Here is a 16,583-nt window from a genome sequence, read left to right on the forward strand (position 1 = left end):
TTGTATTACCAACTGAGGCAGAGAAGATAGGAAAAGAAATGGGGTTGGAAGGAGGCAGTATTCCAAATAATGGAATACACCACTGTTAAAATGACAGTCAGAACTTGTTAAGTCGAATGAAAGACGCAGTTCCAGAATAACATGGACAGCATAGTAATAAGAGTAGTTAACATTTATCAGGTGCATGTTGGAAGCCATCATTGTCCTAAGAGCTTTACCTGCAACAGATCTGTGAAGCAGGTCCTCCAATTATTACTCTCATTCACAGTCAGACAGTCAGACCCAGACACAGACACAAGTAGAGTTACTTGCCCAAGGAAACCCATCTAGAAAGTACCAAGCTATGATGAACTCAGCACCAAGATCTCCCAGCCTTCTATGCCTGCACAGCCCCCATACTGTGATCTAGTCAGGCACAGACAGGAGGTGGATGAAAACAAATCAACAGAGAGGCCTGGCAACATCCTTCTTGTTTGGGCACATCGAGTCACATGCTGTTGTGACATTTGTTCTGGCAGAGACATTTGCCCTGGAAGAGTGAGCCAAGACATCAGCTGATTGCTTCTGAAAGGAGTTGAGTGATCAAGCACGTCCTATCTTTTCACACGTGTTACGTTAGCCAACCAAGCCTGAAGTTTCAGCAAACACCTCTGCTGCAGGCTCTGGGTGGCTCCTGTCCCTCTGCTCTTGTTACCAAACACTGCTCTGGAGCCTTCTGGAAGGGAACAAACAGGTCAATGAATGACATCAGCATATTCTGCCTGCCGGCCAAGGTGCCTTGACATGGACCATCAGCTCAAGGTGTGTCATTAGCAACATGAAACAAGGGGAATCCTTTTTGAAAATTAATAGCACACTGGTATGATATGTATCTTTTCCTTTAGAATCACTTATATTAAGTCAAAAACATTCCAAACTAGGCACTTGAACAAATAAAGAAATAAAATGCCTACTAAAAGGCTGAATCCTTTAATTATAAAGTAAGTATCTGTGTATGTAAAACACATTATTTGTGACTTGGTGAATTTGTACAGGAGAAAGCAATAATAGGGTAGAGATGAAACACTTCTTATTAGGGTCTGAAACTATCTATGTAGGCTGGCAAGTAGAATACAATGATTACCTTTTGCCCCAGAACTTTTGTTATTCAACTTCCTTCTCCACAAATGCATATTTTCCTCTTTTAAAAGGGCTTGAATTACACAATCTAAATATTATTTTCCAATGCAAGAGATGTCTGGGACTGCAGGCATAGGAAGTCTCTTAGTACAGAAAAACTGCTCACCAAGAGAAGACAACCACTCTTCTGTTACTCTACAGACTCTTACACACCTAAAATACAAGTCAATCAGTGTCCACAGAGAAGTGGTTTAACCTCATTTACTTTTTCTCAGTTAAGGCTTTTCTTTCCCAGTATTTTACACAAAAGTTTTCAGCATAAACTAGAAAGAATTATAGTTACTGCTTAGATTTCACAACTAACATTTTATTATGCTTTTTCTTATCACATAACTATCCATCTATCCAACTCTCTCTTCATTTGTCAATTTATCTTACTTTTACACTATTTCCATTTAAATTTCAATATAATGAAAGCTTCTGAGTTGGTGTGTGATATGATCAGTTTGCACTTTCAAACACTGTTAGCTGAAAGAAGTGGGAACACAACAGGAAGCTCTGCAGAGATGTCCAGACATGCACAGGGTCTCTGAAGGTGGAGAGAGTCAAGTTCGAACCCCTGCTGTCACTTTTTAGCTGTGTCACCTTAGGCAAGTCACTTAACCTCATTTCCCTTATCTATAAAAATGGCTTAATGATTATGCTTGCCTACCTTATAGAATTGTGGTAAAAATTATATATTTCAGCCTGCAAAATATTTATTACAGTAACGTGCTCTAATGTCTAACTCCAATAACTGAAATAGTAATAATTAAAAGACAAATTATAGGCTCCTGCTTTCCCAGCCTACCTCCAGTCCATCTGCCCCTTTATTTCCCATCCAGTAGCTACCCTGCTTCTTTCACTCTTATTCAGTATCTTCTATGGTCCACAGTCTGGTTAATACCCCAAACTTCCCTTCCCTGCCTATTCTGTCTCTTCATCATATCCTTTTGGCAAAACTCCAGCCTACATGAATGCAACTATCTGCCCAGCTCCCAATGTGCTGGTCATCAGGGTCACAGAACAGGGCAGAACTGGCTCACTCTAAAAGAATAAGCACCAACCTGGAATGGGCTATCTGGTCAAATAAATCCTGAAACATTTATCTCATAATTCCCTCTCCCACTGTCCTTGACTCTTCTTTTTTCCATTATTTTTTCTTTCTTTTTAATTTTTTTATTTTTCAATCAGTTTGTATTTAATATTATTGTGTATTAGTTTGATCTCCTTGACTCTTTTATGTTTTCTCCGGGCTTCTTCAACTCAGACCCTCCCCGTCACTCACAACCTCCTTCCTCTTCTCTGCAGAACATCTCATTTCCTAAGTGACAAAACAGAGTCCATCAGAGAGGAACTTCCTCAACTCTCCTACCAAACAAAACAAAGTTGTTGCACCTGCACACTGGGTCACCTCTCTTCACTTCTCCTTAACAGGGACCAACCTGGACCTTAGATTCCACTCTTTGGATCTGTCTATAGCCTTCAGCAACAACAATCCTTCTCTCGCCTCTATTCCGCTGGATCGCCACTTAGATTTTCAACATGCCCAAACTGCTCCCATTTTTAACAAAACCTAGTATATAAGGGAATGTCTTTATTCTTCAGAAATGCCCCTCAAATATATATTGGTAGGGGGATATGATGTCTACGATATATTCTCAAATGGTTCTAACCATGTATATATACATACACACACACATATAAATGAAGAGGAGAGAGCCTTGGGCTAAGCCTCAAGGAAGAAAAATTGGAGATGGAAGTTGAGCTGCAAAACTTATATATGTATATACATTAGCAATAAATAATTAAATTTAAATGAAAAGAACAAAATTCCATCGACAATAGCATCAAACGAAATATTTAGGAATATAATAAAAATGTATAAGATGTATACACTGAACACTACAAAATAAATGTTGAAAGAAACTGAAAATAAGTGAATGGAAAGACATCCTATGTTAATGGAATAAAAGACAATATTTTATTGCCCAAATTGATCTACAGATCAATGCAATTCTTATCAAAATCTCAGTTGCCTGTTTTTTGTATGTGGTTTTTTTTTTGCAGACATTTGATAAAATGGTTTCAAAAATTTATATGGAAATGCAAGAGACCCAGAATAGCCAAAACAATCTTGAAAAAGAAGAACAAAGTTAGAAGACTCATATTTTTCAATTTCAAAACTTACTGCAAAGCCACAATAATCAAAACCGTGTAGTATTGGCAAAAGATTAGACATATAGATCAAAGGAATAGAATTGAGAGTCCAAATGTAAAATCTTACTTAATAGTCAACTGATTATCTTTTTTTAAAATTGAAGTATAGTTGATATACAATATTATATTAGTTTCAGGTGTACAACATAGTGACTCAATGTTCATATACCTTATGAATGATCACCACAGTAAGTCTTGCAATCATCTGTTTCCATACAAAGTTATTATATTACTGACTATATAACCTATGCTTTATATTACATCCTGGTGACTTACTTATTTCATAACTAAAAGTTTGTATCTCTTAATTCCCTTCATCTATTTTTCTAATTGCCCCCACTCCCCTCACGTTTGGTAGCAATGTTGTTTTCTGTGTCTATGAAGCCTGTTTTTATTCTGCTGTTTTTGATTCCACATATAAGTGAAATCATCTGGTATTTGTCTTTCTCTAGCTTATTTCACTTAGCATACTAGGTCTATCCATGTTGCCACAAATGGCAAGATTCCATTCTTTTTATGGCTAAGTAATATTCCATTCTATATACAACAGGGGCCACCCCAAAACTGGAATTATCTTCTGAAGGGTGGGCTCCTTGTAGTACAGGCTTCCTCTGCTAGGTGAATGTTCTAGGAACCCATCTGTATCAGTGTACCACGCAGTGTTGTTGTGAGAAGCTGCATTCAGCTTTAGTAAAAAATTTTTGAAGACTCTTTCAACGAGTTTGCCCATTTCATGTTGGGTGATCTATGAGTGTACCTGCCCATACCGCAATGAGTGTTCAGCAGTTTTTGACCAAAAACATAATGGTCCCCATCCCCCAGCCCTCCACTCACCCTTAGCAACTTTTTCTTGTTTCCCCAGATGAAAAAAATCTGCAAAAGGAAATGTTCTGTGGACATGGAAGAGGTGAAACAAAAAAACGGCAGAAGCACTAAAAGACACTGGAATCGACAAGTTCAAAAACCATTTTCAGCAGTAGAAAAACATCTCAGTAAGTGTATTGCATCAAATGAAGAGTACTTTGAAGGTGACTGAAGTTTAAACATGTAAGAATAAATACATAATTTTTTATAAAGAAATTCCGGGTTTTTGGGGGAGACAGTTCCCCCTCTTACATACCACATGTTCTTTACTCATTCATCTATCAATGAACACTTAAATTGCTTTTGTTTCTTGGCAATTATAAATGATGCCTCAATAAACACAGGTTTATCTTTTCAAATTAGTGTTTTCGTTTTCTTGAGATAAATAACCATAAGTGGAATTGCTGAACTGTTAATTTTTTGAGGGACCTCCAAACTGTTTTCCATAGTGGCTATACCATTTTATATTCTCACCAACAGTGCATGTGGGTTCCCTTTTCTCCACATCCTCACCAACACTTGTTATTTATTGTCTTTTCCATAACGGCCATTCTGATAGGAATGAGCTGTTATCTGATTGTGGTTTTGATTTGCATTTCCCTGATGATTAGTGATGTTGCACATTATTTCCTGGGTCTTTTGGCCATCTGTGTATCTTCTGTGGAAAAATGTCTATTCATCAACTGATTTTTCCACTGGGTGCCAAAACAATTCTAAGGGGAAAAGTCTGTCTTTTCAACACTGCAATAACTGGATATCCACATACAAAAAGGTAAAGTGGTGCAAGCTCTTTGGAAAACAGTTTGCCAGTGTTCCAAAGGTTAAACAGAGTTACAATTTGTCTAGGCAATTCCACTTGTAGGTATATGAGCAAGAATTAAAAACGTGTAGGGAAAAGAAACAAAGCACATGTGTTCACACAAGTCTTACACAAATGTTCATAGCAGCTTTATTCAAAATACACAAAAAGTGAAAACAATCCAAATGTCCATCAACTAATGAATGGATGAATAAAATTTGGCATATGTATACATGAAATATTTTTCAGCAATAAAGAATGCAGTTCTGACACATGCTACATGCAAAAACTTTGAAACCATTATCTAAAAAAAAAAGAAAGCTAGTGGTAAAAAACCACAACAGGCCCAAAATGGGATGGCTTTTCCTAAGCCATGTCACCAAACTTTTAACAAGGTGATTTTTATTTTATGCAAATTATATATCAACAATGCTGTTTTTTAAAAAAGAACCTAAGCTCATCCACTACCTGCAAACTCCCTGGATTCCCTAAAGTCAAGGCTGCAGAAGCTGCAGAGCCCACATGTTGGGTGGAGGAGGGGGGTGGATGGGTTATGCTGACCCATGTCACCAAACTTTTACCAAAGCGAAATTTATACAAATTATAACTCAACAAAGCTGGGGGGTTTTTTTTAGATTTTATTTATTTATTTTTAGAGAGGGAAGGGAGGGAGAAAGAGAGAGAGAGAGAAACATCAATGTGTGGTTGCTGGGGGCCATGGCCTGCAACCCAGGCATGTGCCCTGTCTGGGAATCGAACCTGCGATGCTTTGGTCTGCAGCCCGCGCTCAATTCACTGAGCTACGCCAGCCAGGGCTATCTTTTGTTTTTTTGTTTTTTGTTTTTAAGAAGAACCTAAGCTCATCCACCGCCTGCAAACTCCCTGGATTCCCCAAAGCCAAGGCTGCAGAAGCAGCGGAGCCCGGAGCCCACATGTTGGGTGGAGGAGGTGGGTGGGCAGAAACTGTGCCAGGAGAAGCGGCCATAACTTCACAACGTTGTGATACAACGATGTGAAGCGCTCGGGGGACCCCTTCTCTGCTCTCAGTCCCGAGCCATTTCTAAATCAACCCAGACAACCCGCTAAAAAAACTCGCCAATTACACTCACCGTCCCGTCGTAGCAGCAACGACTGAGAAGCCGGAAGCGGAGGCGCCATGTTTACTATGGGAAAAGACAGGTTTGAAACCATCTTTGCTGAGGGCAAGCAAGGGCAACGGAAGGAAGCTGCGGCCATTTTGACTAAGGGCGTTCCCCCAGCCAAAAAAGCTTTCTGCAGGCACAGGGCTACTTTGGGCCATTTCTAGAGCAGGCTTCTTGATGAAATGCGTTGGGTGGACACTAAAGGAAACCTGAAAGCTATTTAAAGTTTTAAAAAATGTGAACGTCTACATTTTAAAAAAGCCATACAAAGTAGAGAGAATTTAACAAAGAGAATGAACATATTTTAATACATTGCATGCAGGTAGCTGTACAAGACTGCCAGAACTGCAGGACAACAGAGAGAACGACTGAGGGTTATTGTCCCATTCCGCCGTGTTCTTGAAAGAGTCCTGTAGATGCTTCCTATAGATGTTTCCTGTACAGCCTCCTATAGATGCTTACCTTGGAATAGGACCCCATAAGATAGGAGTCCTGCACTTGAGGTTAATATTTTAAATAGCATAACCTGAGATTTCGCAAATCACATGCCAGATACTATGAGCTAAAACATCCTAGGAGATGTAGAGAACTTTTGAGGGCAAAATAAATATACAATAATAAATAAAACTAATTTTCCTTCACATTCATACAAACCTAGCACAGCAACTATAAATTTCATTCTCTCTTCCAACTTTGTGCTATGAATGAAAAAAGGGCCATATATTAAACCTGACAAGCTGGGGTGGGTAGTGGCATATGGCAGGCCTTACAAACTTGAAGATTGTAAATAACGACATAGCATGATTGGATTATAAATTCCTAACTGGAAGAACCATGGCAAGGAGTCACATACAGCCTATAGCTTACTTAGCAAAGGTCAGTCTTTACCTTAAGTGAACTCTTTCCATTGTACTTATGCATTTAAGATAACATATGGTACCTTTCAAACAGCAGAGTAATTCTCTTTTCTAGACCCCTTGGAAACACAACCTGAAGCACTGGAGGACAAGACCATGAGACTCCTCATTGTTTTCTTGTTCCCTGAATACTGTCTCTATGTGCTGTAAATGTTAAATTTAACTATCCTGTACCCCAAAATATAAAAGAAATATGTGTTTCTCTATTTTGCTTTTTATCAAATTCTAGAGATCTCCCCATTTTGCTTCCCCCCCTTTAATCTATCATCATGGATTTCATAACACTATTTACCTCTTCTCTTTCCCTTTTAACATATAAAATAAGCTGCAAAAGTGCTAGAACATTTTCTCAATCTGTTGAGATTTTGCTTCTGGGAATGTCCTCAAATTTTAAAAAAACAAACAAAAACCCCACAATGGCTCAGTAGCATCCAGGATGCAAGAACCCAGCTCTCCGGACAGTGAGTCTCGGCCAACCATGGAGGGAAGGGAGAAGGGACAGAGAGGGAAGGCTGTGCTGGTGGGGTCCTATAGCTGAGGCTACCAGGCTCCTGGGCATGCAGATAGGGGCCCCTTTGTCTGGGAGTGCCTAGTGAGTTAGGGGGTATAAGGTTATTTTGTAGGGTATGATGAGCAGAGGGCCTGACACACTGTGGGAAAAAAAATAAAGAAAAATTTTAACTCAAATGAACTCTAAAAAAACTTTTCTATAGAAAAAGAATGTCTGGTTGGACATTCTTTTGTTGACAATGCATTAGCAATCAAAGTGTATAATTTTGATTTTCACTTTTGTTATGTGACATCTTATAAAAACTCCAAAGTAACAGAATAGTTTGTGATTAGAGAAAGTCTAGAATGACATTAAGCTGCTCTCTCTTCAGAAAAATGACAAACTCACATATAATTGAATGACATTAATAGCAATTATTATGCAACCATTAAAATGATAAAAGATGTAGCAAAAGAAAATGCTGGATCATGCATTGCATGATGGTATACTTCATGGTTCATTTTTATAGCCTTTAGTCTCCTCTAACCCATTTCTTAGTCTTTCTTTATATTTCTTGAAGAGTACAGATCACTTATTTTGTAGAATATCTCTCAATTGAGCTTGCTGCTTTTATGTGGTTCTCAATGGCATTGAACGTTGTTGACCACTCCTTCCCTCTGGCAAGCTCTGGTCCCTGGGTTTCCCTGAAACCACCTTCTTGCATTTTTTCTCTTACCTCTCTCAAGAGCCCACATAAATCTCCTTCATATGCTCTTCTTTCTCTCCCATGTGAACCTGTCTCAGGGTTCTATCTTGAATCTTCTTCTCTTCTGCCTTCTATGTAGATGACTCCAAAACCTCTAAGCCTAGTCTCTTCCTGAGATTCAACATATCCTCCAGTCACCTTTAATTCAACCTCTCCTCACCTTCCAATCAATTGCTTCTACCTCTGTGTCTCTTGTGTCAGTGAGTTGGCCCATTTAGCTGCCAGAGCCAGAAAATTTTCCTCCTCTTTTGTCAGCATGTAGCTATCTATCAATAATCAAATCCTCTCCTGCTGTTTTTTTTCTTTTAAAGGTTTATTAATCTAGCTCCTAATTCTCTCTATCCTCACTTCAACTTTCTGAGTAGAGCCCACCATTATCTGCCAACTGAGTGATGACATCTTTCCAACCCTGTGAAGGCAGAGTTTTCTTTTTAAAAAGAAGAGTGAGCACACTACTCCCTTGCATTCAAGCTAAAGTTCAAAGTTCACCAGACTTAGAAGACTCCTACCCATATCTCCTATCACTATTTCCCAATAGTGTACCCATACACTATTTTCTTTTCCTTAAACACTCCATGCTTGCTCCCTCTTGCATCTGAGCTTTTTATCTACACAATGTTCTCTCTTAGAAATGTCCTTCTCTCCTATTCTTTGGTCTCTCTCATCCTTCTTAAGATCTCAGCTTTTAGGAATTATTCCAGGAAACCTTCTCTGACTTGTCAAGTGTGACTGAGTTGTCCCTTCCAGGAATGCTCACATTCTTCCATTTCCTAAGTACTCTAAATTCTTTTTTCCTTTTTGTTTTCCCCCAATAGATTGCTGGAAACACAAACCATATGTACTTCAAAGTCATAGTCCAGAGCCCAGCCCAATGAGTGTAAGTTCTCACAAAGTGCTGTTACATGAATGAATGGATATCTCTTCCCAGATCTCCTCCACACCCCATCTCCAACTCCCCCCTCAACCTTTATACTCTTGAAGATGTCTAAAAACCTGACTTCTTCTTGATCTGTTATCAGTGAAATAACCATTGAACTTTTTTGCCATTGTCACTCTTTCTTTGAAAAACAAGTTTGTTTACTTATAAACTATTCTCATTTGTTCTCCTGTGGCTTTTCCATAGGTTTGTCTCTCTGATGGGCTTCCTGAAGCAAATTTCTGAAGTCTGGAGTGACTTTCTTAGCCACATTGCATGCCTATGACCATCCTTTCTTATCACTTTCAATTGGTCAGTGCACAAGAAATGAAAAGTAATTGAAGTCATTATTAAAACAAAGTCATCAATAATTGGGACCTTAAATCTACAGAGCCAGCAAAACAAAACACTTATTATATTCCGAAAGTGAAGTATAAGTTATTTTAGATCCTGTGCTGTTTTGACATTGATTATTTAATGACTGTTAAAATTGGGTTATGCCACAATCGTATGAAACTATTATACTTCATGGTTCATTTTTCTACCACCAGCTAAGTCATCTACTTCAGCCAAATATCTTTTATCAGAAAGAAGTCACTTTAATGAGAGCTGGATGGGGTGGAGCGGGGAAGTTAGTAGGAGGAGAAATTGAGCAAAAAAGAAAAAGGACTCATGGGCATGGACAACAATGAGGTGATTGCTGGGGGGAGGGCATATAAAAGGACTAAACAGTAATGGAAAAAATACAATAAAGATTAAATTTTAAAAAATAAGTCATTTTAGGTAAAAGACAGAAATAGCTCTTTTAAAAAGTGGAGGTGATGTTTGCAATCACCTTACCTCTCTCTTTGTCATTCTAAATCTTGATCTAATTGCTCTCATATCTGTGGGTTTAGCTTCAAGAAAGAAAGAAAATCTTACAAAAATTCAAGGGTTAGGTAATTGATGAATCTTAAGACATCTTATAGCTTTTCACTCAAGCACTGTTTTTAAAAAAATAATTAAGCAATAAGTTGATAACCAAAGGGAAAATATCAGATAGACTAGAGGCTCTCTGAGCAGACTGGAAGATCCATGAAAGTGGAGGTATGGATGTTATTTGCCAATGAGTACCCAGCACCTAGACAGTGTCTCACTTCGTAACTTCTTGTATATTGTTGACATAACAAAAGTCTAAACCTGCAGAAAAAAATGTTATGAGGATTTATTTGAACCAGATTGATGACATACCAAGAAGCAAGATCCCAATGATCTGGTAAATTACAGTTTTTCAGTTTCTTTTATACATTTGTGTTACTGAAACAAAATGGGATATGACTGCTCACTGTCACAAAAAGGCAAACTTTAGAGAAAGAGTCTGGTGAAAAAGGAGAGGGGGGACTTCCGTCAAGATGGAGGTGTAAGTAAACACACCTCGCAAAAATTATACCTAGACTCACCTCACACCTAACACAAAAATTACAACTAGACTACAAAACAAGTATCAACCAGAACTGTCAGAAGACTGAGCGGTATGGAAGTCTGACAACCAAGGATTTAAGCCACATTCATTCAGATAGGCAGGAGGGGTGGAGACACAGAGATGTGCAGAGAAGCACTGAGAGGTGGAGAGATGTGGAGATGCAGAGTGGCATGGAGACATGAACGCATGGCCCTACATCTACATGTGGTGGATAAAAATTGGGAAGGATGCCCCGGGAGTGAGGTATCCTATCCCATCACCAGACTGGACCACCCAGCCCAGGGTTCCAGCTCCAGGAAGATAAGTCCCCATAAATTCTGGTTGCAGAAACAACTGGGGGTTAGGGTGGCAGAAGAAACTGTGGGATTCAAGAGACTCCTCTTAAATGGCTTGCAGTGAACTTAGAACTCATGCAGACCCAACTCCTCTGGGATTCATCAGCAGGGCAACAGCTGGAAGGGAACCAGGAGCTTATGGGGAGAAAGTGAAGTGACTGGCAACAAGGCAATGGGGAGACAGCTTCCTCCCAAGGAAAACTCCAGAGGCCAGGCAATGGCGTTGTCCCCTCATCTAGCCCTCCCCCACACAGAGCCACTGAGCAGTGACAATTTGCCCCTTCCTGGCAATTACCTAAGTTTCTGCCTCATACAATTTACAGGTGTGCTTTTCTACAATAGACCATGCTACTAAGGCAGGGAGTCAAAGCATCTCTACATAATACATAGAAACTAACATAGGGAGGCTGCCAAGTTGAGGAGACAAAGAAATGTGGCCCACATGAAAGAGTAGAACAAAAATCCAGAAAAAGAACTAAAGGAAATGGAGATAAGCAATCTATCAAATACAGGGTTCAAAACCCTGATGATTATCAGGATGCTCCAGGAACTCACTGGGTACTTCAATGGCATAAAAAAGACCCAGGCAAAAATGAGTGTTACATTAATCGAAATAAAGAAAAATCTACAAGAAACTAATGGTGAAGGGGATGAAGTCAAGAATCAAATCAATGATTTGGAACACAAGGAAGAAAAAAGCATTCAATCAGAAAGTGAGAAGAAAAAGGAATTTTAAAAAATGAGGATAGGTTAAGGAGCCTCTGGGACATCTTTAAACATATCAACATCTGATCATAGGGGTACAGGAAAGAAAAGAGGAAGAGCAAGAAATTGAAAACTTATTTGAAAAAATAATGAAAAAAAAACATCCCTAATTTGGTGAAGGAAATAGACATAGAAGTCCAGGAAATACAGAGAGTCCCAAACAAGTTGGACCCAAAGAGGACCACACCAAGACACATCATAATTAAAATGCCAAAGCTTAAAGATGAAGAGAGAATCTTAAAAGCAGCAAAAGAGAAGGAGAGTTACCTACAAAGGAGTTCCTATAAACTATCAGCTGGTTTCTCAAAAGAAACTTTGCAGGAAAGAAAGGACTGGCAAGAAGTATTCAAAGTGATTAAAAACAAGGACCTATAACTTAGATTACTCTATCCAGCAAAGCTATCATTTAGAATGGAAGGGCAGATAAAGTGCTTCCCAGACAAGGTAAAGCGAAAGGAGTTCCTCATTGCCAAGCCATTATTACATGAAATGTTAAAGGGACTTATTTAAGAAAAAAGAAGATCAAAACTATGAACATTTAAATGGCAACAAATTCACAACTATCAACAAATGAATCTAAAGAAACAAACCAAGCAAACAAGCAGAACAGAAACAGAACCATAGAGATGGAGATCATTTGGAGGGTTATCAGTTGGGAGGGGGAGGGGAAGAATGGGGGAAAAGGTACAGAGGTTAAGAAGCACAAATTGGTCAGTGCAAAATAGACAGGGGGATGTTACGAACAGTACAGGAAATGGAGTAGCAAAAGAACTTACATGTACAACCCGTGGACATGAACTAAGGGGGTGGGGGTTTGCTAAAGAAAATAGGGGTACTGGGTGGAAAGGGCAAACGGGGAAATTTGGGACAACTATAATAGCATAATCGATGAAAATATTTTTTAAAACGGACAAAGGTTTCTCAAGTTCATCTCCTCTGCAAAACCCACACAAAATCCAGCTGTCCTCAGCAAGTCCTAAACAAAAGGCAGTGCTTAGAATTTCTGCTCCATCATAAAGTACCATCCTTTAGAGCCAAAGTCACCTTCTAAGCAGTTATCCAGGTAGCTTAGCTTGTTTCCAGCTGCTGTCCAGCTTCAAACTCCCTCCTGGAGGCTGCATATGGAACCAGCACCATACTGACCATGGGGGTTCTAGGACCACAAGGTTCTGTGCTCCCAGGTTGGAAAGCATGCAAAAGCATCAGTGTATGCTCCACCAGGTCAGGGAAAAAGAAACTCCCTTCTGGAGGCCAGGGGTCAAGGCCCATGGTGAGGACAAGCCAGTAAACCACCTGAGTGCAGGTCCTGAGCAGCAGCCATGACCAAGAGAGAGATATCCTTGTTCCCCTGGGTTTTTGTTACTTTGGGTTGTGGGATGGACCAGGTGCTTTCTCAGAATGACCAATTAACATCCTAAACTTTCATGCACTTTGGGTGGGTCCGCTTTGTGACCAATTCCTTCTTTCCTCTGGCTACACCGATAGGCCTCTGGTCCAGCACCTCTCCCTACAGCAATTTTAACTTCTATTGAACATGTGTCTGCCTTCCCCTGGTCTCACTCCCAATTTGGTATATGAAGGGGTCAGGAGGGCTTTTCCCTGTGTCTTGCTAGTCTTGTGCATGCTCAGTATAAGGACTTCCTCCTGCCACCATCTTGCATGTGGGCAGGGGAGCATGTGCTTGTTTGGCCGGTAATGTGGCCTTGCTGCAGGAGTGCTGGGAAACTCCATCTTCTTGCCATGGCCCTGGGTGTTTCACAAAGATAGTGTCTGGCTGCACACTATACTCTCAGTTCACTCCCAGCCTATCAGTATCATTTAGAATTAAGGAAGGCTGTATGAAGGTGGGAGAAAGCATGGCTGGGATTGGATTACAGGACAGTTAACAAAGCTATGTGCTCTCTTAAGGGTGGTTAGGTTTCAGATGGATCTGAAAGAGAGACATTACAAAGGCCTGTTAACCTAGATGCACAGAAACAATGAATGGGACTTCCTCAAGGCGAAGATAATCCTTATGTGGGCCTGGGCCTGACTGCCCACCATGACTTGCTCAGTTAGGACTCTATGATCATATCTTGAGAGTACACTTTTAGTTAAATTTATTACATTTTCATACACAATATTTATAATGAACATAAACTTGGACCTTAATATCTGAAATCAATACTCTCACAATTATAGACAAATGGGGAAGACCTTAAAAATATGACTTGATGGACATTCTATGATACTAGGGGAAAACATTTATTTTCTGTACCTCATGCTTATTTTAATAACAAGATTAACAGGTATTTCTGCCCTGTTGGAACAGGGAATATTGAGGTCACCAAAAATGGGGAAGTTCCCCCCCCTACATGGCTGGGGGAAGGGGAAGCCAAGCAAGGCCATTGACAGTTACTTTGCATATTTAAAAAAAGTGGCCAGTGTTTCAATAATGTCAAGCAGTCATGCCTGCTGTGCTCAGAGCCAGGGAGATGGGCATGACTCTAACCCATGATGTAGCCAGGAGGCAGTACCTTGGTTGCTGCACCTGAGCTAATGGCTTGAAGGCTGTTTCCACTTCACAGGACCAAGCATGCCTGGAATAACAATAGCAGCTGAGAAAAGCAGAAGAGACCAGAATACTGGCAGGTGTAACCCAGTGTGGGAGGAGTCAGGAATAGGGTTAGGGAGTAAGATCCATGTAGGGATTTAAAACCCAAGTGTGTGGCAGCCTTGGCTCTATTGACCATGCAGCTTAGAAAGGACTGGAAAAGCAGGGTATAGCAGCCATGTGAGGCATTGGCCAAGCAGTTTGAAAGGACGAAAAAGGACTTCACAGGCCCACCACAAAGATGTGGTTTTGGATACACAGCAGGAGCCTAGCCAAGCACGGACAGCTGGAAGAAGCCAGAATACAGACAGGAATCTGCTCAACTAAGCTACAGACTTCTATTTCTTTTCCCGAGAGACAGTACTTCTGACTGGCCTGGTTTGGCGAGGGGAGGCAGGACTGTGTGTTTGGGGGTGGGGGGAGCTTTTGTTTGTAAAGGGCATGGGATTTAACAGGAGAATTCTGCCATTATTCTAAACCTATACAACTTTTGAATAATTGGTTCCTTTCCTTTTCATGAGACTCTGGCATTGGGACTCATGCGTCTTATCAGTGTCAGGCAATAGAACCCAGAGCAATAAAACCGAGTGGTTCTGTTACACTGTGGCAAAGAACCACTCTGGACTGCCTATACTCAACAGTGGATCAAACAAATCCTTGAATATGGAGTCAGGAAACTGAGCTTCAATCCTAGGTCTCTTACTAACCAATTTTATGACAATAGCCTTTAACCTCTGTGAGACATGTTTTTCTCATCTGTAAAGAGGGAACAATAGAGGCCCTCCAGGACTATTTTTTTAAAAAAGAGCTTGATGGAGTAAGTGGTGGCCAGCAATTTTAAATTCACTTTCTTCACAAATTAATATGAAATGTCTGATATAATGAAAGTGGTAAGGGAACTCAAGAATGAAAGATTTTAGCTTTTGTTATAATTGATAGGCTTAAATGATTAATGCATATCAGGGGAAAACTGTTATTGCAGAAACTGTAACGCAGTGACTCCAGAAGGTCACAAGAAATTTAACCTTTGTGCCCCATGGGGTGTGCAAGCCCTGCAGAGGGTATCTGAGCCATTGTGTTCCAGGCTGGGAAAGCCTGTGATGCAGATAATTGTTGGCCAACAGATGAAGAAGTACTAAGAAAATGCTGCTGGACTGCAACTCTTATTTAACTTTTTTCCAAGCCACTTACCTACCCTTCTATCCAATTAACATTTTTTCCAAACCATTTACCTACCTTTTCTTCTCTTTACACAAAGGTTTGGCTTGAAATGATGTGCTAAGACAGTCTTTCAGGGTACAAAACATGCTGTCTTCTCAGATTGCCAGACATCTGAATAAAGTGCCCATGAATATTCAATCCTTGTCTCTGCTTATCAGTTCTGACTGTAACAGGCAGCAAGAATGCTGACTTTTCTGGCTTCAAATTTTTAATAAAATGGTGGTTTCCATCTTGGTCTCTTGGATTACTTACTCTAGGGCAAGGACAGACAAATTAGGGCTTATGGGCAAAATCCAGTCCACAGGCTGTTTTTGTATGAACTATAAGATGAGATTGATTTTTATATTTTTAAAATATGTCTTTTTTAAAAAAAGAAGAACAGCCCCAACTGGCATAGCTCAGTTGGTTGGGCACCATCTCGCAAACAAAAGGTCATTGGTTCAATTCCCAATCAGGGCACGTGCCTAGATTGCAAGTTTGTCCCTGTTTGAGAATGTGTAAGAGGCAACTGATTGATGTTTCTCTCTTACATCAATGTTTCTCTCCCTCTCTTTTTCCCTCCCTCCCCCCTCTCTAAAAATAAATAAATAAAATATTAAAATAATTATGAAAAATAAATAAAATTAAAAAAAGAACAATATGTGACAAAGACTGACATGGGCCACAATGCTTAAAAAATTTACTATCTGTTTTTTTACAGAAAAAAAAATATTTGCTACCCCAGGTCTGAGGAATCCAGGCAACTTGCTATGAGGACACTCATATAGCCTTGTAGAAAGGGCAGTACAGAGAGGAACTGAGGCCTCCCACCTTTAGCCAACACAAACTTGCAAGTTATGAGTGAGCCACTTTGAAAGTTGTCTCTAACCCCCAGTAAAGCCTTCAGGGAATTTCAGCATCAGCCAATATTGGCCTATCTCCTCATGAAAGACTCT

At 39.9% G+C, this 16,583-nt stretch overlaps 1 protein-coding gene across 4 annotated transcripts in view; it reads right to left on the bottom strand.

Annotated features, from left to right (window-relative positions):
- SHLD1 (shieldin complex subunit 1) overlaps positions 1-6,258 on the bottom strand; it is a 69,701-nt gene extending 63,443 nt beyond the window's left edge. For 2 of the 4 annotated variants that reach the window (XM_028524422.2, XM_028524421.2), the window contains exon 1: positions 6,151-6,258. The gene's annotated coding sequence lies outside the window, so the exon portion shown is untranslated. Of the gene's footprint in view, positions 1-590; positions 2,306-6,150 lie in introns of those variants that run through there. The other 2 variants (XM_036009583.1, XM_036009585.1) reach the window with 2 other exon arrangements.
- Between the last annotated feature and the right edge of the window lie 10,325 nt (positions 6,259-16,583).

Source organism: Phyllostomus discolor, chromosome 9, assembly GCF_004126475.2.
Source record: "Phyllostomus discolor isolate MPI-MPIP mPhyDis1 chromosome 9, mPhyDis1.pri.v3, whole genome shotgun sequence".
NCBI classification, from domain to species: Eukaryota; Metazoa; Chordata; class Mammalia; order Chiroptera; family Phyllostomidae; genus Phyllostomus; species Phyllostomus discolor.